The sequence below is a fragment of the Orcinus orca genome, chromosome 2 (assembly GCF_937001465.1).
Source record: "Orcinus orca chromosome 2, mOrcOrc1.1, whole genome shotgun sequence".
NCBI lineage: Eukaryota > Metazoa > Chordata > Mammalia > Artiodactyla > Delphinidae > Orcinus > Orcinus orca.
Window position 1 is genome coordinate 174,377,559 of NC_064560.1, and position 21,194 is coordinate 174,398,752.

Genomic DNA, 21,194 nt, shown 5'->3' on the forward strand with positions numbered 1-21,194 from the left:
CAGACTTGGGGAAGTTAACTTCTCTGTGCCTACATTCTTTCATCTGTCAAGTGGGGATAATAATAGAACCTACTTCATAGGGTTGTTACAAGGATTAAATAAATGAATCCGTACCAGCCACATAAGGCATGCTAAGCACTCCATAAATGTGGGCAGTGGTAATAAGCTACACCTTGTCTCCATTTAAGAAGTAATTCTAACTGTCTCAAGCTCACAGTGTACATTATCACACCCTGCAGGGAGCGGCCTGGTGAACAAAGCCTGTGGCCTTGCCAGGCCCTGCAGCCATGTGCTTGGGGCTCTCTTGAAGAGGAAATGGTTTCATCACCCGCTGTCTAGGCCAGGGCCACTTTCTTCAGGGAAGGGCTCTGTGGCCTTGTCTGCTGGACAAGGTTGGTGCTTGGTTACGCCCAGCACCCTAGCCTGGCTCTGCCACGCCCCCCAGCCTGCGGAGAGGCACGCAACACCTGCCCAGTAGAATGCTCCTTCATGCCAGGCTCTCTGGGGCAGGTGAGCCTCCTACGGAAGCTAGCGCGCTTCTGTAGGTCCTTCTATGGACCTGGCTGGATGACCATGACTGTCACCTTCACCTAGGAAATGCCTGCATTCAACAAAAGGTTATCCAAGGGTCCAGGGCAAGGGCAGTTTCTAGACTTGGTAGAAAGGCCCTTTTCAAGTTGACTTGGGAACCTCGAAAGTAAAGTCTGGAGATGACAGGGTGGGAACCGGGAACTATGTCTGTGCCTGTTCCCCATGGCATCTCTAGCCACTGCCATGGTGTTGGTTCTCTAGAAATGGCACTACCACACAGTGGTTAAGCACATCGGTTCTGGAGCCAGACTACCTGTGGTGGAATCCTGGCACTGTCTTATTAGCTGGGTGATCTCTGGCAATTTCCTTAACCTCTCTGTGCTTCTGTTTCTCATATGTAAAAAAGGATACTAATACCTCCTCACCTCTTTACGTTGTTTTGAAGCTTACATGAGTTTTCATAAAAATGCTTAGAACAGTGCCTGGCATGTGGTAGCATAAGTGTTAGCTGTTATTTCCCACATGCTAAAGATTTCAGTTCTAGATAGAGGCTCAGATAAGTAACAGGGCAAATCCAGAGTTCTAGACTACGTCTATTTGTCTTGAAGTCCACTCTCTTTGAATGCTACCCCCGTGTAAGAGAAGAATCCCTACTTTGGATGCTCTAAGAAAGTCCAGATTTCAACTTCAGGAACATGAGTACCCCAAAGTAGAACACAATTGTCAGACCTTGGATTTTTGTTTTATATCCAGAAGTTAAAGTGCCTATGGGTTGTAGGGACTTCGGGTAATCCAGCCCAAAGGAACATGATCAACCATCCCCTGGTCCCGGATCCCAGGGCGATGGAAGTCTGGTAAGTCTGCCCTTTGACCTGAATCTGGGTGATGTTAGTAATACAGGAATAGGTGAAATGCCAGCCATACTTGGCTGGCCCATAAAAAGGAAATACTTCCCACACCTTGCTTTTGCACACCGAAGGCCTCCAGGTAAAGGCATCCCCTCTACAAGCCTCTGGCTTTAATGTCTGGGTGTGGCTGCAGGAACCACCCAGTACAAACTAGAGTGAACCTGCTGCCTTTTCCCTTCCCAGCTGCCAAGTCAAACAGAACACAGAGAACACAAATAGCATCGTCACAATAAACCAGTTGTTGGAGGGAGACACAGAAGAACCCACTCCCTGGCACTGCCACCCCCTTCGTGGGCCCAGACACGAGGTGCTCCAAGAGCTGAAGAAGGTGTGGCCCATGGGCATTCCTGTCCAGCAAGAAACCCTCTGGCTTATGTGATCCGTCCAGAAGCTGCTTGCCAAGATGGGAGGGAGGAGGGTCTCCCCCAAGCCCTAGACCAGGAAATGACCTTCCCACCCGCTCGACCTGACAAATGCCAAGGAGGGAGCTCTATAGACACTTTGAAATCCTAAAGGCATCTGAGGTTTGGAGGAATTCGTGCTGGACATGCTTCTTTGAAGGGTCAGGAATGGGGGAGGAGAGAGGGGAAGAAGGAGGGGCCAGGCCTAATGACAGCTTCAGATAAATCTGGGCAGAGCTCTCCAGGTGCTGGTGAACTCAGGTGGTGCCCTCCCTAACCTGGGGCAGGTCAGAGTCTCCCAGAACTTGCCCAAATCTTTCTGCTGTGTGTGCTCTGGGGCATGTCTCTCTTTGCCTCTTGGATTTTGAGCCAATGAGGAAACATAGGTAAAAAATATTGCAAAATATATTTTACAGAAATAAATTTTGTGGGAATTCCCTGGTGGCGCAGTGGTTAAGAATCTGCCTGTCAATGCAAGGGACACGAGTTCAAGCCCTGGCCCGGGTAGTTCCCACATGCCGTGGAGCAACTAAGCCCGTGCGCCACAACTACTGAGCCTATGCTCTAGAGCCCGTGAGCCACAACTACTGAGGCCCGCGCACCTAGAGTCCATGCTCTGCAACAAGAGAAGCCACCACAATGAGAAGCCCGCGCGCCGCAACGAAGAGTAGCCCCCGCTCACTGCAACTAGAGAAGGCCCGCGTGCAGCAATGAAGACCCAACACAGCCAAAAATAAATAAAATAAAATATTTATTTAAAATAAATAAATAAATAAATAAATTTTGTGAAAAGGGGCTAGAGCCTCCCCGTGGAAAGGTAAACTTGTGAAGTGACCCAGGTGGAGGTTTTCTGTGCATTTCACCTCATCTCATTGGGAGGTAGGAAGAGCAGATACTCTGAAAAAGGACACCTGAGTTGGAAACCTGGTTCTGTACCACATCCTTTGGCAAGTTGCTTAACTGCTTGAGCCTCAGTTCCTTTGGTTGTCAAAATGGGCACAAGAAGACCTAGTTCAGAGATGTTGGGAGGATAAAATGAGATCACATATATGAAAGCAAAGAACATTCTATATAGTTTGGCACATCAAAGGACTAGATCAATCTTGCCTTCAGTTATTTTCTTCCCTCACTTCACATTCTCTGTCAGTGGCTTGCTAGGCTCTTATTTATTTATTTATTTTTAAAATATTTATTTATTTATTTATTTGGCTGCATTGGATCTTAGTTGCAGCATACAGGATCTTCCTTGAGGCATGTGGGATTCTTCGTTGCGGCGAGCAGGCTTCTCTCTAGTTGTGGTGCGCAGGCTCCATAGCGTGCAGGCTCAGTAGTTGTGGCGCACGTCCCAGGGCATGTGGGATCTTAGTTCCCTGACTGGGGACCAAATCTGCATCCCCTGCATTGGAAGGCGGATTCTTAACCACTGGACTACCAGGGAAGTCCCACTTGCTGGGTTCTCGATTGGCCTGAAGAACTGGAAAAGAGATCTAGAGATAGAATCTTACAGTAAACAAAACTGTCTTATTCTAACTTAACTCTGAGTTTAAAGTAAGGAAAATAAGAAGGTTATTTATACGTCTGGGGGTAAATCATATCAATGCTTTACTTTCCCATCTGAAACAAAACACAAACCACTTCATTCCCACTCCCAAACTGATTCAATCTAATCTACTCTCAAGTCGGGCCTTCCCATTAACCTAACTTGAGGTTTCTCCCTTTACCATATGCTTTATGCTCTAGGTGGAGTATTGCAGGGAGGTAGAGGGGAGTATAACTGATACTCGCAAAGGGGTCTAGTTTGGCCATCGGTTGACAGAAAAAAGTAGAAACTATCATTACTTCCCTGAAAATGTCAGAATTAGTAAATTGCCGCCTTGCCCACAGTTCGGTGACAAGCGGAATCTGCATAATGCTTGAATATGTGTCATGGATCTCAACTATTATCTGGGGATTTTTTTTTAAAGTGCAGGTGATGGCTTTGTTCAGTTCACTATGCTCTTTCTCCTGTGTTTAGCCTACATCTGCAAAAGGCTGCAGTCTTTTTTTTTTTAATTTTCTCTCATTTTATTTATTTATTTATTTTTAACATCTTTATTGGGGTATAATTGCTTTACAATGGTGTGTTGGTTTCTGCTTTATAACATGCAGTCTTTTATTAAGTAAGGACCAGACAGGAAAAACATTATGGTGGAGATGGGTGGGTGGGACAAGGGTTTGGGGAGTGCTGGTCAACTGGGTACACAGCTGGGGAGAGGCAACAGACCGCTAAGGGAGTTGAGGGAGAACTGTTTAGAGAAGGGTGTCAGGGAAGTGAGTAATAGGTAGGTCAGAGGACGGAGCAAAGGAATGTTGAAAGGGAACAGATATGCTCTGTGGGAAGGTAGTAAGTATCTGAATGGGAGCACAGGGAGGGCTAGCATGGAGTAACAGGGAGGGAATCCTGAGGTGCTGATTTGTCAGAGATGGAAAACGGGGTTGGCTGTGTGTTGGTGGAGGAATGGAGGAATCCCAGAACAACTCCAGACACCATTCATTTTAATGAAATCCTTCTTCTTTATGCTTCTGCCATCAGAAATAGATGCTATGTGCTCACCACCATGGCTTATTTTTAATTCCAGCAACTCATATCCTTTTTGCTTTCCCTCAAAAATAAAAGACATAGTTTAAATTCAGCTAAGCTTGAAGATTATGATATTTGGAGAAAATTCAAAGTCTTGGACCCTTCAGCTGTGCCATATCATTCAAAGTTTACTTTCTGTTCCGGGTGGTTGCCTTCACATGGTCATCTCAACCCTTCACTCTGTTAGTTGATCTGGTTTTGCTTACCATTTGTTGCTGCAACATTCCTGTAACTGTTTCCAGAATTGTGTGAAGAATAAGGAGGCTGGCAGGCTATTTCTCACACTCAGCTATCTTGTCAGCTATAGTCAAGACAAAATTAAGCAATGTAGAAATCAAAGCTTCACTTCCTATCGACCTAGGTTTTTCAGGCCTTCCCATTTTTCAGTATCACAGTCCTCAGGGGCTTCTAAATTTTCTGTCCCTTTGAGAAGAACTCTTCTTGAACAGGCACCCCTCCCTCAAGTTCTTCAACGAAGCTCTAAGGAATGAAGGTCTAAAGTACTGCTGCTTTTAAACTATAAAAGATAAATCCAAACTTCTTTATGATTCCGCTTGATTCGGGGGCTTACTCCAAGAGTGGGGAAGTTTTCTACACTGGGTTTTGTTCCTGTCTCCTGGGCAAGGCAGTTTGGTCAGTGGTTGTTCTGTGGGCTGCCGTCTGGAGGAGACGGCGGTTTCGGAGGTCACCCTGACAATTATGGCCAACTAAGGGTGGAGGGAGTGGTCTGGGTTTGGCCCTCAGTCTGGAGTCCCAGGCGGCACAGACAGATCTTGGCTCAGGACCTGGGGCTGAGGCGTGTTGGGACAGCCTAGGGGGTGTCCTGGCTTTCCAGGGTCTGGGGAACCCTCTCTGGCCCGGGGGCGGGAGACGCTGTTCCAGAATCGGTTCTGGCTCCACTGCCGCCTCAGCGCTTTCTAATTCCAGCTCCAAACAACAACAGCCGCGGCTGCAGCCACAGCAACAGGCCCCGCCCACCAGGCCTGGCTCCCGGCATGGAGCACGTGACGGCGACGCCGGCGTCGCTCCCTCTGCCCCTGGCGCTGCGGGAGGGCGGGGAGACTTGGGCGGGGGGTGGATGACGTTTACTCAGTCGTCTCCATGGATATAATGCATAGACGTCAACGTCGCCCAGTGTTTAGTGTGTAATGTTCCTCCGTCTCCATGGGAACGTCAGGCGGCCAAACACCGGCCCCAGCAACAGGCTTCCGATTGGCCAGGAACTTCTAAAGGCGGAGCTTCATCTCCCGCTTGAGTTCTGCTGTGTTGCTGTTTTGGTTGTTGTCTCCCACTTGTTTATTTCTCTAACAGATCCTGGAGTCTGAGGTCTGGATCTGTCGCCGAGTATGGGATCCAGGAGAAAACGTGCTCAACGTGCAGCTTGCGCCTACCGATTACAACCCAACAGATGACATAGTTCCCTTATGACCAAGTCCCTTCTGGGAGTCCCGGCCCTCAGGCCCAGCATCAGTCACAGCACAATACTTGGCGTTTCACCCTCTGACCCCCCCGCCCCCCCCCGCTCCAACCAGCATCACATCTGAGGCTATTTACCCTTTCAGCCTCATGCCAGAGTCTGTGTTGCCTTCACACTTACATTTGTTTATGCTCGCAAATCCAGACGGGGGGCGGCTTTCATAAATAATACCAGGATTCAGTGCTACTCCCTGCAGGATTTGGCTACATTTTCCCGTCTGGTCTTAATTCTGTTGAATGACATCATTTATCCGTATTCCCACCCATATATGCCCAGATTTCCTGCAGCCTGAGCAGTTTGTGGGCTAGTTGAATATTATGCTTTTCTCTCTGCCCATTTTAATTCAAAACAGGGGGCCATTTGACTTCTCCAAAAGAGATAGAAGTAAATCGAGGACAGAGATGGGGGAGTGGGTGGGGGAGAATTCTGGTCTTAAAACCCCCGATTTCTTGATGTATATTACCAGTATACTGATGAAGTTAAACATTCTGAGGCGCAAATGTCTCCAGAAACAGTTTTAACCTACCCTGGGCTCCCATCAGCGAAACCAAGTTAACATCTGACAAGAGATAGTGATCTAGCCTCAGGGTTTTCAGTCAAGCTGTGCCTAAAAGAATTCCTTAAAATCTTAAGTTATGGTGTCAAATATAATAAATCTTTACCAGCTCATGCGCATACAAGTCTGAGATGTTTCATAAAAGGTTTAGATGACCCGATAATATGTTTTCAAAACCCAGAAAGAGAGAGAGAGATGCTGGTGCAAACCTCAAGTTAAAAACAAGAAAGTAAAATTATTTTTGTAGATTGGAATCGATAAGGAGTAAGGAGGGTATCTATTCTCTTTTCTAATCTTAACCTACTACCTCCTTTTCCCCTTTATCTACTCTGGTGAATAGCCTTGCTAACTGTCCTCCCCCTACCCCTAGGCCAGCCTCATAGCCTATAATTTCCTTCAGAGATGAGAGTGAAATTAAGTGAAATCGGGAGCATGCTTAATGCAAATAGGACCAAAGGGCACAGCCCTTTATCATAATGAACTTCATTCTGATTAAGTCACAGGGACTGCAAGTGCTTACTATTTACCCAGTAAATATATTAAATTGCCAGGCAAGTCTCCTTCATGTCCTGACACTCCCAGGGAATATTTGAAAATCTGATATAAGATCATTTTTAAACGATCAAACATCCCTTTCTAATTCTATCATCTCTCTTCACGTTTCCAGGAATACAGAGTGTCTTGGTCTCTGAGAGCCAATATATCTGGGTATATTCCTACGAAAAGAGGAATAATGAGGCACTCTTTGCATTGTACATTGAAAATGACCTGAAAAGCTGGAAGAGGTGGCTGAGGACATTTTCTCAGTGTGGATGAGGAAGAGGGGAGGAAGACGGAAGATGACAGTCTCCAAGTGCCTAGCTTTGACTCTAACACAGAAACTGGATTTTATGATTCTGTCCAAGGGCATCGGTTATAACCTTAGAGCTTCCATGTCTTTTTCCATCTCCCAGACTTGGCTCTTTTTTTCTTAGTTCTTTTTTTTTTTGTTCTTTGGACTATGACCCAAACATGGTCGTGGGCCATGGTGTGCGGCCCACGGAGTATTTAACCCAGGAAATACCAAATAGATTATAGTTTTGATGGTGCTGAAAGCAGCAGTTTGTTTCATATGTGCTTACGTGCACACACACATGCACAGACCCTTTCTGCCCAGTGGTTTGGCTGAGCTGCTCCATTTAGCTGACCAAGTTCAACTTAAGGACTGTGATGTCCTACTATGCTACTGATTTCTTCAAACCACAAGACAATTAATCTCCCCAGCCTACTTCCTTGTCTATAAAATGCGGTCTGGAGAACTCATTGACCCCACATGCTTGCTTTGACCTAAGAGCATTGTAATGATATAGTGATTATTAGTTGGTACTGTGGAAATACCAAATGGTATATAAATACTTGATTACTATTAATGGGTACGATTTCCCCCAACACCTCCTGCTTTAGTGCTGAGTGGAGCCTCCGCCCACCAGGTTTCCACAGCAAAGAGGCCTTGGCCCAGGCCAGGAGGTATAGGAGCAATGACCTACATTGTCTTCCAAGGCCCAAGTGCACACTGGGCCTCTTGCACACCCCAGCCATGACTGAACTCCAGCCATGACAGAATTCAGCTCTGCAGTTCATATTCCTCAAGTCTGGCTTTCCTCAGTTGTAAAAATTAAGACATTTCTATCTGCCCTGCTTACCTCTTAGGACTGTTATGAGGCTCACTCTAGGTAATTCTATTTTTTTTTTTTTTTTTTCGGTACGTGGGCCTCTCACTGTTGTGGCCTCTCCCGTGGTGGAGCGCAGGCTCCGGACGCGCAGGCTCAACAGCCATGGCTCACGGGCCCAGCCGCTCCACGGCATGTGGGATCTTCCTGGACCGGGGCACGAACCCGTGTCCCCTGCATCGGCAGGCGGACTCTCAACCACTGCGCCACCAGGGAAGCCCTCTAGGTAATTCTTGTGAAAGGGCTTTGAAAACTGTAAAGCAGAAGGCATTTTCAAGTTTAAAAATGTCTTATAAGATGAGTGACCTGTAAATGGATCAGTGTCAAGGTGGGCTTGAGGGGTGTAATTCACAGACAGGCCAGATGAATCCCCACCTGTGTGATTAGATACGTCCTATATCAAGGCATACTCCCTTACTGTCCCTAAAACTATCCATTTTCAGCGATTTATGCCTTTGGAGTAAGCATTTGCCTCTCTCTTCAGGTCTTAGTTTTGGAATACAGATTCTTTTATGAGTAGTAAGCTCCTAAAGTTGAACATAAGTGAAGTTATCAGATGGTACCACACAGGAGCACTATGCTCTTGGGTGAGTCTGAGAAACAGGATGCTGGGAGCCTAGAGAAGACTATTCATCCTGTTCAAAGCCAGCTGTCACAGTTGTGCCGGTTGCTGATAGAGGATCCTCAGAGCCCACCCAGCGGACCTGTAGCTCTACTCACACAGGCGTGGGAGATTTTTCTCCCCATCCTCACCCGAAACCTCGGAGGACACTACTGTACAGTAACCCAGGGCTTCCCACACTGTTGGATGTCAAGGGCCAGCAAAGTTTTTAAAAAGTTGGTGAACTGACATAGGTTGCCAACTTTTTTTTTTTTTTTTTTTTTTGCGGTACGTGGGCCCCTCACTGTTGTGGCCTCTCCCGTTGCGGAGCACAGGCTCTGGACGCGCAGGCCCAGCGGCCATGGCTCACGGGCCCAGCCGCTCCGCGGCATGTGGCATCTTCCCGGACCGGGACATGAACCCGTGTCCCCTGCATCGGCAGGCGGACTCTCAACCACTGCACCACCAGGGAAGCCCGGTTGCCAACTTTTAATTCTACCAAATGATAACAATTACCACGTATTATCACCATCGTTTCATAAATGAGAGGGCATTTTAATACTCAAAAAGTCGAAAGGACATAGACTGGAGGCCTGAATATATGTAGCTTTATGAAAACTCCTTGCTTTGTCTTTATTTCTCCTATCTTCCTTTGACAGTTCTATTCATTCTTCATTCTCCATAGGGTGGTATTGATAGTGGTGAAGAGCAGACAGAGAAACCAAGGAGAGGTAAAAATCTGATTCAAGAACCATTTGAGTTTCCCGATCAAACTGACTACTTCTTCTTTTTCTTTTTTATCATTTAGTTATCTATTTATTTGGTTGCACCGGGTCTTAGTTGTGGCAGGTGGGCTCCTTAGTTGTGGCAAGGGAACTCTTAGTTGCAGTATGCATGTGGGATCTAGTTCCCTGACCAGGGGTCGAACCCATGCCCCCAGCATTGGGAGCGCGGAGTCTTACCCACTGTGCCTCCAGGCAAGTCCCTAACTGACTACTTCTTGCATTATGCGCCTTTGGGTCACCAGTTTCTTTGGTAAAGGAGAGTAAAATAATCTCACCAGATGGGTTCCTGGTAGTGGGAATATAACATATTGAGTAATTCCCTTGGAATTACTTCCACTCCGGGACAGGTCAGTTTGTTTCTAGTTGGTCTGTTCCTTGCTTGGACCATGCCTCACCCACCCAAATACTTCTGGTTTTACTCGGGGAGGTGAGATTAGTGACTGTCTTATACCTGATTCAGCCAGATCAGATGGAGCTGAATGGTGGAGACTGGCAAAGTTCCCAGAGGAGTGAACAAGCCTGCCTTCCAACTGGTGTCACAAGCAGGTGCAGGAAACACTGGCAGAGCCAGTTTAACCAGCATCTTGGGCAAGATTTGGCCAGTACTTTTTTCCTGTTTCTAATTTCCTCTGGCAGAAGTGGGAACTCTCCGTGTTCTGTGGTTGCATGTTAATCTAATACAACCAACACACTATCTTTTTTTTTTTTTGGCTGCGTTGGGTCTTCGTTGCTGCTCGCAGGCTTTTCTCTAGTTGCGGCGAGCAGAGGCTACTCTTTGTTGCAGTGCGTACGCTTCTCATTGCGGTGGCTTCTCTTGTTGTGGAGCACGGGCTCTAGGCGTGCCGGCTTCAGTAGTTGTGGTTCACGGGCTCTAGAGCACAGGCTCAGTAGTTGTGGCTCATGGGCTTAGTTGCTCCGTAGCATGCAGGATCTTCCTGGACCCGGGCCCGAACCTGCGTCCTCTGAATTGGCAGGCGGATTCTTAACCACTGCGCCACCAGGGAAGTCCCCCAACACTATCTATCTATCTATGTATCTATCTATCTATGTATCTATCTATCTATCTATGTATCTATCTATCTATGAATGGTGTATAATATATATATTTCCCTCAAAAGCCCAATGTGAATAGAAGCTGAGACTATAATTTAATTCTAAGCAATTTAAGCATAATTAAGGCAGCTGAGACTGAGTTTCTCTCTCATCAGCCACCAGAGAGTAGACACCTAGGGAAATAAATGCACTTATTCAGGTCCCAAGACACTACTTACTACACTGGGGAGAAAATTTAGTCCAATTATTATCTATTGCAGATTAGAAAATTATAAGATCATTTTTTTAAACAATTATTGAACCTAGTCAACCAAAATGGCATAATATACCTATATTATTGAATTTTGGTGACTATTAAATAACATAATATCTCTAAAGCACTGAACATAATTCTTGAGCAAGCACTCGGTAAGTATTAGCTATTGTTATTTCCATGCATTCAAGAAGTACTTTTTGAGCAGCCTTTATTCTGTCAGATGCTGTTAGGGGTTAGAGAGTCAATGATGAGTAAACAGGCAAGATTTCTGTCTTCCTCGAATGGGGAGCTAGACACCAAACAGTCAATCAACAGTTAACAGCTACCAGGGCTTTGCTAGATGCTTGAGGGTCCATCAGTGAAGAAAACAAAAATCCTTATCCTTGTGGAACTTAACTGTTTTATTTTTAATTAATTTTTTGGCTGCACCACACAGTATGCGGGATCTTAGTTCCCTGACCAGAGGTCGAACCTGTGCCCCCTGCAGTGGAAGCATGGAGTCTTAACCACTGGACCACCAGGGAAGTTCCGGAACTTATTTTTTAGATATTAGCCCAATTGCTTTCTTTTTATTTTATTTTATTTTATTTATTTATTATTTTTGGCTGCGTTGGGTCTTCGTTGGTGCGGGCAGGCTTTCTCTAGTTGTGGTGAGCGGGGACTACTCTTCGTTGCGGTACATGGTCTTCTCATTGCGATGGCTTCTCCTGTTGTGGAGCACGGGCTCTAGGCGCGCGGGCTTCAGTAGTTGTGGCGCACGGGCTTAGTTGCTCCGCGGCATGTGGGATCTTCCCAGACCAGGGCTCGAACCCATGTCCCCTGCATCGGCAGGCGGATTTTTAACTACTGCGCCACCAGGCAAGTCCCCCAATTGCTTTCTAAATAAGTATATATTATTACAAATGGTGTTTAGTGCTATACATGCAAAGCCTAGGGTGGAATGAGGGCTTCTGAAGGGTTCCTAGTTCAGCCTGGATGCTCAAAGAAATTCTCTATGAGGTTATGACATTTTAAATTTGAGATCTGGATAAGAGTAGATCCAGTTGAGGAGCAGAGTGGGAGATGGGGGCAGAGAACATATGTATAATACTAGTAACTCATATTTAATTCATGCTTTCCATGTTATGATGCCTTTTCCCAAATGTTCTAGAGGCTGAGACTGCCAAAATCGGGAGACAGTCCCTGCATCAGAAGTTTGCTTCCAGATTGAATTTAGCTCTCAGTTTCAGAATGCACAGCAGCAGCTGCCTATAGTTTGCTCCTTCCCGGGAATCACTGACAGTTGACAGTCACTGCCTCAGCTTCCCTTGGTCTCATTGCCTGGAACAATTAGTACCAACTACAACAGGAATGACCTCTGAGAACTGAACTCCGCTTCTTTGACTTGCTGTAATGATAGTCACCCTAGTGCCCCCAGGAATGTGTCAGCATACGTTTGCTGCTGGATTTAAATAATCAAGCTTGGGCTGAATAATCAATCTCTGAGGGTTGAGCTACTCTCTTCCCCTGACACACGCATAATCCTTTAGCCCACTTTTCTCTTTGCTACTGAATTTTCTCCCATTTAAGTTTTAACGCTCTTCTTCTGTCATTCCCATTAGCAGGTTTTCACAGTCTGGTTCGTATTCCAGCTCTGAAATAGTTCACATAGTTCTGTGCAGACATAATATTTATGGGAACTGAAGATGGGTGGATTCTGATAATGGCTTGTGGGACAGTCTCCAGTGCAGTGAAAATAACAAAGATTTCAAGAAACTAATACTATGAGAGTTTAGTCCCCTATAAACTTCCCAAATGTATTTGCTTAAACCCTGTGTAAGTATTAGCAGAATACAAGGAAATGTCACCCTGGGTGAGAAAGCTTGGTTTGTTCAGTGTTCTGTTTTACAGCACAGATTCTAAGCTGAACTCTGTTTATTGTCAATAGCTCTCTAACAAAGAGCAAAATGGAATGCGCCCGTTTTTAAATTCCTGTAAAAAAGGGCCCTGGAAGACCTCAAAGCCTGACTGAGGGTAATTTACATCACTATTTTTCAGTGCTTTCATTGAAGACTCTCTAAGTTATTGAAAGAGAGTTTACCAACCATTGATTTTAGTGTGTAGCCATCTATAAGAAGGATCCATATGGGTTGTTATTGTGTGAGAATGGAATAGAACCATCCATGTCCTGTTTGAAGGATAGCGACAGCTAGGGAGGAAACTAAACTGGGAATAGCTGGGACATTTCCAAATTTGGTAGCACTGATCCCAAAGTTGGTGTTTATGGTCTGGGGGAGGGAGAGATGGTTTTTGGTAACTAGGGCTTGAAATGCACCTTACAAAGACAGAGGGTTGCTGGGCTCAGTGATATTTCTCAATACTTTACCTTGGGAAGCATTTCCTCTACTCAGAATGCTCTGCCCCCTGTCCTTCTGTGGCTGGTTCCTTCTTGCCATTCACTTCTCATGACAAATGTCACCTTCTTCCACCTAATCCAAAGGAGCAACACAGTCACTCACAACATATCCCTCCATTTTAATTACCTGCCCAGCACTTTACTTTTATCTGACATTTGTTTATTTGTTATTTGTTTTTTACATTACTAGACTGTGAGCTTCATGTCAGTAGGAAGCTTGTCTGTTTACTATGGATTCCACTGACTGGCACATAGTAGGTGTTCAATAAAGGTACTGAATGAAGAATAAGGAATAGGATAATTGCCTCTGTACAATCTGAGTGATGAAAGGATTAACTTTGTAGAGGCCATACCCTAGTATCTGCAGGTAACTGTTTTTTCTTATGCAAGATAATAATAATTTGAGGTCTGTGAAACCCCTTTCTTTCCTGGACTGAATTCTGAAACCAATGGAAAAATGAAAAGCAGGATAGAGATATCTGATAAGAATATTAGTAAGTTAATCTCAAACCAGATGTGTGAAATTAACACCTCAGGGCTGCTCTTATGTAAAAATACAATCTAGGGAAGATCCCACATGCCGCAGAGCAACTAGGCCTGTGAGCCACAACTACTGAGCCTGAGCGTCTGGAGCCTGTGCTCTGCAACAGGAGAGGCCGCGATAGTGAGAGGCCCGCGCGCGGCCATGAAGAGTGGCCCCCACTTGCCGCAACTAGAGGAAGCCCTCACACAGAAATGAAGACCCAACACAGCCAAAAATGAATAAATAATAAATATTTAAAAAAATATAAAATCACTTAATTTGAAACTCTTCCTTTTTCTCTATTATTATCATTATTATTATTATTACTATTATCATATATCTTTTTATGTGTGTCTCTGGTGCTTTTAGCATATGGGCCAGAAATGGATAAGAGATGCGGAAATATTAACTGTTTGTGGCTTGGAGCTATAGTTCTGTGAGCTTGTGGATTGGGGGGGCCAATGAATGGAGTGCTATTTGCATCAGGCTTTCTTCATTTCCCCAGCCTATTCACAACCCCTTGCTTCTCTCTTTTCCAGGTTCCAAAGCTCAGGCAGACACCAGCTGGATGAAGCCCTGGGTTCAAATAAACTTGACTTGGATGGCGAAGTATTAATAGCAAATGAAGTCCCAAATCCTCACCTACTATGAAGTTTCCCATTCCTGGCAAACAGACTAGTGGAAAGCAAAGATTCCTCACCCACAGACACACCTCTGGGCAGGAGACCCTTGATTTATTCCAAACCACTTGATTAATCTGGAGAAAGAAAGAGACTGGTTCTGTCAAAGATTCAAATTAAGAATCCCATCCCTTGGTGCAAAGCATTCTGCACAGATCAGGAGCACATGGTGCTCTGTTTATAACTGCAGAGATCAGCTCCAGCCCAGACAGGGCTGATGCAGGTGCTGCATCCAGGCCTCAGGTGATCCTGTGTTATGTGGTACTCTAGTCCTGTCCAGTGCATGCCAAACAATCAGCGAATACTGACCTGGTGGCAGCCACATTCTCAGCCATGGCCGGATTGCCCAAGAAGCCAAGGAAGCCTGTGCTGGGGTCGGGGCAGGGGTGGGGGGTGGAGAAAGATTCAAAGAAGAATCAGGAAAACTGTATTCATCGTTCTATGTATTGCGTGCTTGCTATTGTGCCAGGCACTGTTCCAGGCACTGGGGAGCCAGCAATTTTTCCATCCCTCATGTTGCGGCATGTGAAATCTTTAGCTGTGGCATGCGGGATCTTTTAGTTGCGGCATGCAAACTCTTAGTTGAGCCATGAGAACTCTTAGTTGCGCCATGTGGGATCTAGTTCCCTGACCAGGGATCGAACCCTGGCCCCTTGCATTGGGAGCGCGGAGTCTTAGACACTGGACCACCAGGGAAGTCCCAATATTGTTTTTATTTTGAATTACTTGGCAGGGTATCATAATCATTTTAGTATTGGTGCCATGAAAGTTTTATTATGGCCCTATTCCCAGTGCTTTTTTTTTTTTTGGCTGCGTTGGGTCTTTGCCGCTGTGCGCGGGCTTTTCTCTAGTTGCAGCAAGCGGGGGCCACTCTTCGTTGCAGCGTGCAGGATTCTCATTGGGTGGCCTCTCTTGTTGCAGAGCACAGGCTCTAGGTGCGCGGCCTTCAGTAGCAGTGGCACTCGGGTTCAGTTGCTCCGCGGCATGTGGGATCTTCCTGGATCAGGGCTCGAAACCGTGTCCCCTGCATTGGCAGGCGGACCCCCAACAACTGTGCCACCAGGGAAGCCCCTCCCAGTGCTTTTAAACTAAAAAATTGGTTACGTTTTTTACCTCTATGCCCAAATATTTTCTAAAAAGTTGCTTGTGGTATTAGGCTGAGTTTGTGGAAAAGAAAGGATTTAGGGGGATAACCCATCCCAGATGATATTTCTTTTTGTGCTGATCACTGTTTCTGGGCGGGATGGTTGTGGATTTAAAAATATAGCACCCATACCCTCTTGAATGGCAGCTAGTGGAAGCATTAATACGCAGATATGATGGGTCCATACAGTTCTAAGGATGGGTATACCCCTTGGGTTTATAAGCATCTAAATTATTATGCCTGGTAAAGAAGGTGCTGATCAGGATTTTGGTTCCCCTCACCTGAGAAAGATACAGGTAAGAAGTCACCCATCAAGCCCCTTTATCCAAAAAGAGAATCCATGCTGTCTTCTCAGCCACATGAACAATAGATGATGAGGTTTCTGTTTAATGTTCCTGCATTCCACAAACATTTATCGAGTACCTACTAGTGTCAACAAGCTAGGTCCTGAGGATAGATACCTATTGAATAAGACAGATAAGGTCCCTGCTTTGGTGGAGCTTGTGGCTTAGGAGAGGAAGACAGACAATGAAAAAGTACATAAATAAAAAAACAAGGTAACCTAGTGATAAGTCCTTGATAGAAAATAAAACCAAGTAATGTGACAGAAAGTGACTGAGGTACAAGGAGGAGGGATGCAACATTGGATGGGGGACAGGCTTCCTGGAGAATGTGAGACTGGAGCAGATATTGATCATGAGGATAAGTCAACGTGTCCAGATCAGGGGGAAAGAGGGAACAGTGAATACAGAGGCTCAGCTCCTGAACCAGACTGGCATATTTGAGGAATAGAAAGAAGGTCAATGTGGCTGGAGAGGAGTGAAGGAGGGAAAGTTGTTCAAGATGAGGTTGGAGGGTGAGGCCAGGGCTGGGTCACACAGATGTGGTAGACCTCTGTAAGGAGTATAGATTTTTTCCTAAGTGTAATTCTGTATATTGACCACTAAACAGGTTTGGAGATATTTATGATTTAGTGTTTAGTGTTAAGATTTAATTCAGAGCCCCACTAAGTGGGAGAGGAGATTTTCAGTGTGTGATCTGTCCTTATCTGAATTGATTACCTCACAAACTCGGGTGGGTCAGTCTAAAGGTGGAATTCTTCAGTAGAGTCAATTTGGGGATTTTCACAAGGGATCTGTAACTCATTGACACTCCAGTGGAGAAACATCAGAACTCAGTGGAGAAAATCAGAACTCAGCTGGGAGCTGCAACCAGAATTTTCTCACAGAATACAAATCAGATACTAAACTGAGACACAGAGTGTCCATATCTGAGGATGAAACTATGATCTGTAGATCAGAAGGCAGCATAATCTGAATTCCTACATACTGGTCAGCTGATCAGGATTCTCCTGGTTTGGGAAAGGGGATTTATTTTTTTGCATTACAATGATTAACTCTCTTTTAAAGAGCTTTCTTGCTGTTCTTGTTGAGTAAGGTGGTGGATAAAATGGTGTAAGCAATGCTTGAGATGTCTTAACATCCTGAAGCTCATCACGTGCCAGCCCATTTGAGCCATCCCCAGCCTTGCCGTGAGATTTCCCCATTGGATGGGAGCTCTGTAGTTGAGGTTTATTAGTCAGGGTGTGTTGTTTTCCTATAGGTTTAGTGACGTAGATGGGATCCCTTTGGAATTCTAGCAGCTAAATCCACCAGAGCCAAAGAAGGTCAGCTCAGGACATCTGGGGAGCTGACAGCCTGGACAAGGCTTGCTTGTCTGAGGATAGGGAACACTTGTTTCTGCAGCGAGGTTTGGCATTACTGACCAAATTGGGGGGGGGGGGTCCGAAGCTGCTGGTGTGGTGAAAGATGCCATGAGCTTGGGCTGAAATACATCCTTCTTAGGCACCATAGCTGTTCCCCAGTTTCCTCAGCTCCAGAGGGAATGTGTCCCAGGGACCACACAGACCACCACTTTGTTTAAATGCTTACATTAGCAGAAGGATGGGGATCCCATTGAATCATTACCTCCTGTCAAAAAGCCAAGAGTTATTCAGAATGAAAACAATTTTTCCCAAAGAGGTGAAATCTCTCTTACTAATTAGTGGTGGTGATGGCGGGGTGTGTGTGTGTGTGTGTGTGTGTGTGTGTGTGTGTGTGTGTGTGTGTCTGGTGATGGTGGTGGTAGTTCTGTGCCTCCCACTGTTTTAAAATAGGGACAGTCTTTGCTCACTGTCTGAGCCGTGGGGTGAGTAACCTTGACCCCTAAGCCCCTTCACTGGATTCACGCGAGTGTGTGAGTCCTGAGGGAAGTGTGGAACACTTCTCTTCCTTGGGTCTAGACATTTAGAATGAATAAATTAGAGGGTGGTGGTAACACGGCCATTGTCATTACAGACAACGTGGCATTTATGTATGGGCACCAGCTGTCTTTCTCATGGGGCTCAATTACAAGAGTAAGTTCGATCTTTCATCATGAACCACTGGAGTGTTCTTTACTGACAGAGGCTGCACCAGCTGAAAATAGCCCAAACATCTTGTTATTTTCTCTTTCCCAATCTTTGCATATTCACGCCCAAGAATAAAAGACTCAGCCTGTTCCGCCTTTTCAAAGAGTTAAAGAACATTCTCTATTTGACTTCTTAGTACCCAGAAAGGACAATAATATATACTTGCCTTGCTTGGCTGAGGGCATTCATTCATTCATTCATCTGTTCAATACATGTTTATTAAACACCTACTGGGCCAGGCATTGGGCTACGTGCTAAGTGAATATTTGCATAGGAAAAAGATCAAGGCCAAAATTATGTAGATGTTAAAACAAGTCTTAGAAGTGACTTCCCCAAGTCCCTGAAGGAGTTGAATCTGCTATGCGCATCTTTCTGACTTTTGGTCCCGTGCTCTGACCACAACCCTTCGCCACTAGACCACACTTCTCCAAATAAACAACTACTTCTGCATGCTGGGGACGGGTTGTGTACGGCAGCATTTACGTAGGCAGCATAGACAGTAGCCTTTCACTTAATGTTGCAATAACACCAGGCTAAACAATGTGCACTGACCTCCAGAGTTACTGAACAAAAGCTTGCTGTGGATCAGGTCTCTTAACTCAAATGCCAGAGAAGTGCAAAATATGAAAAGTCTTTATCTGATAAGAAACAACTGCTGGGAAAGAATGAATCTGTGTTTAATCTGGGTTAAAATCGGATGTGGGAGTCTACCCTCCTGTTCACTTTTGGATCCTCAGATAGGGGGAACTCAGCACATAGATAATCACAAACTATGTAAGTTTTGGTTTTCCACGCTCAGGCTTGTCCAGAACGTGGAATCCCTGCCCTGTTGGAAGGCAGCACTGTGCTCACAGAGGCACACACACATTTGTCTTAAAGTTACCCTGACCTTGGCAGATGGCAAAGATAATTTCACAGGTGGGGTCAGATTTCCCTTTATTTTTTTATTATTGTATTTTAAAATTTTATTTATATATTTATTTATTTATTTTGGGCTGTGTTGGGTCTTTGTTGCCGCACGCGAGCTTTCTCTAGTTGCCGCGAGCGGGGGTTACTCTTCATTGCGGTGCGCGGGCTTCTCATTGCGGTGGCTTCTCTTGTTGCGGAGCACAGGCTCTAGGCGTGCGGGCTTTAGTAGTTGTGGCACGAGGGCTCAGTAGTTGTGGCGCATGGGCTTTGTTGCTCCGTGGCATGTGGGATCTTCCGGGAGCAGAGCTTGAACCCGTGTCCCCTGCATTGGCAGGCAGATTCTTAACCACTGTGCCACCAGGGAAGTCCAGATTTCCCTTTATTTTAAGGCTACATCACTTGAGCTCCATATTAAAAATGTGATTTGGCAGTCCTGAAATGGATACCATGAGTATATTGAGATATGAGAGTATGTTGGAATGATTGCAGGTTCAGATATTAGCGGGGCAGGAGAGGAATTCTGAGATTATATCATCTGATACTACTGCTTTGGGTTGAGCACTTGCTTCCTAGATGATGCTCTGGCCCCTTTTGATCTTTATCATGTCATTTCCCAGAGGACTGTGGATCCAGATCCTGTCTCTGTATTGCAGTCATTTCCTCTGATAACTGTCCCCAAATCCTCTTCTGTGTTCAATAGCACCCTGTTATTAGCCCCGTCAAACCACTTACTGCTGTCCTGCAATTCTCTGATGACTTGTCAGTCCAGGAGGCTGGAATCTGTCTGACAGTAGGGACAGGTCCACCCTGTTCGTTACAGTGAGTGCCAGCCCCCAGCAAGTGCCAGGCCATAGGAGGCTCTCAATAAGTAAATTCTTCGTTAAATAAATAAAAGAATGAATGAATGTGTGATTCTGTCCTTTTCAGAGGATGGATTTATTAAGTCTCCAACTCTCTAGTCATAATGTTGCCAGGAAGGAAAGAGTTAAGCTATGTGGAGGAGACAGGTTTATCCAAAGACCTTTTTCCTTTTTCATTGGCAAGGGCAGGATAAATGATATATGAGATAAATCCTGGATATAAAATCTTGACACATCCTTTGTCTGTTGGCCTGAGCTGCTTCAAGACTCTGAAGGGAAGTAAATGAAATCATTCTAGGTTTTCTCTTAAGTGGCCTGAGATCCAGTTATGAATGGAAGGCAAGGCCAGACCCAGGAATTCAAAGCTTGACCTACTTTGCCCAAAGCTAATAAGAAGAAGAGAGATGGATTTGCCTTCTTAACTTTTTTTTTTTTTTTTAAAGAATCAAGTACAGTGAAGTAGCCTGACAGACAACAGAACTAGGTGAATGCAAGGCAGCAGAATTGCTTTAGGATTCAGAGCAGCTCCCAGAAGTCTGTGTTTACGTATTATGTGTTTTTCCTTTTTTCTCCCCTTTTTCAAGTGAGAGAAAGAAAAAAAAAAAAACCGCCTAAATTCCCACCAACATAAACCAGTGACATACAATGATGAAACTCTGTTTTCACCTCTGCTTGTGACAGGGAATGCAAAAATAGCAAGTGGCCCAGTTCCACGAATCCCCGCCTCCCTGCCCTCCCAGCTCTCGCCGGGTTCGCATCTCTAAGAATGGAGGTTAGCGCCCAGCCGCGCGCAAGCCGCACTCAGCCCCCGGACTGGGCAGATGAGGTCAGGCGGCGGGAGTGGCTGCTGCCGGGCCGGGGAGGCCGAGGCCCCCGTGGAGCGAGGAGGGAGGGCGGCCTCGCCAGGCCGACGGCGCGCCCGGCCGCTCGGCGTCGCCTGGAGACTGCCCTGGCGGCGCAGTGTTGCTGTAAACAGCTGCTTCCCTGTTTCTATCTATAGCAGGATCGCCTGGCTCTCGGGTGCGGCGGCGGGAGGCAGGTCGGCGGTCCCGCTCCCCGCGCGTCCCGAAGGATCCGCCCGCAGCCCTAATCCTGCCTCGCCCCTCTCCAGGTGACCACCGTGACCCCCGGGCCCGAAGAGTGGGGGAAGGGACACAGGGACCTGTGTCTCTACGGGGACTTGTGGCTTCGCGTCCCGGAGGTGGCCGGCGCGCTGGGACCGACCCGGGGCAGTTTGACCTCGGCTGTCCTTTGCATCCGAGCAGGAGGCTGGGGGCTTCTGGGGGGCGCAGCGCACTATAGAGTACCTTGCTGCCCCAAAGCCCTGTTTTCCAGGC

General features: G+C 46.0%; 1 long non-coding RNA gene across 3 annotated transcripts in view; it reads right to left on the reverse strand.

The window, feature by feature from the left end:
* Positions 1-21,194, reverse strand: part of LOC125963642 (uncharacterized) — a 48,521-nt gene that overhangs the window by 13,608 nt on the left and 13,719 nt on the right. Inside the window, exons 3-5 of one of the 3 annotated variants that reach the window (XR_007475874.1) lie at positions 14,805-14,864; positions 14,458-14,572; positions 13,263-13,365 (exon numbers count right to left, since the gene is read on the reverse strand). This is a non-coding gene — a long non-coding RNA (uncharacterized LOC125963642). Of the gene's footprint in view, positions 1-7,643; positions 9,481-13,262; positions 13,366-14,457; positions 14,573-14,804; positions 14,865-21,194 lie in introns of those variants that run through there. The other 2 variants (XR_007475871.1, XR_007475870.1) reach the window with 2 other exon arrangements.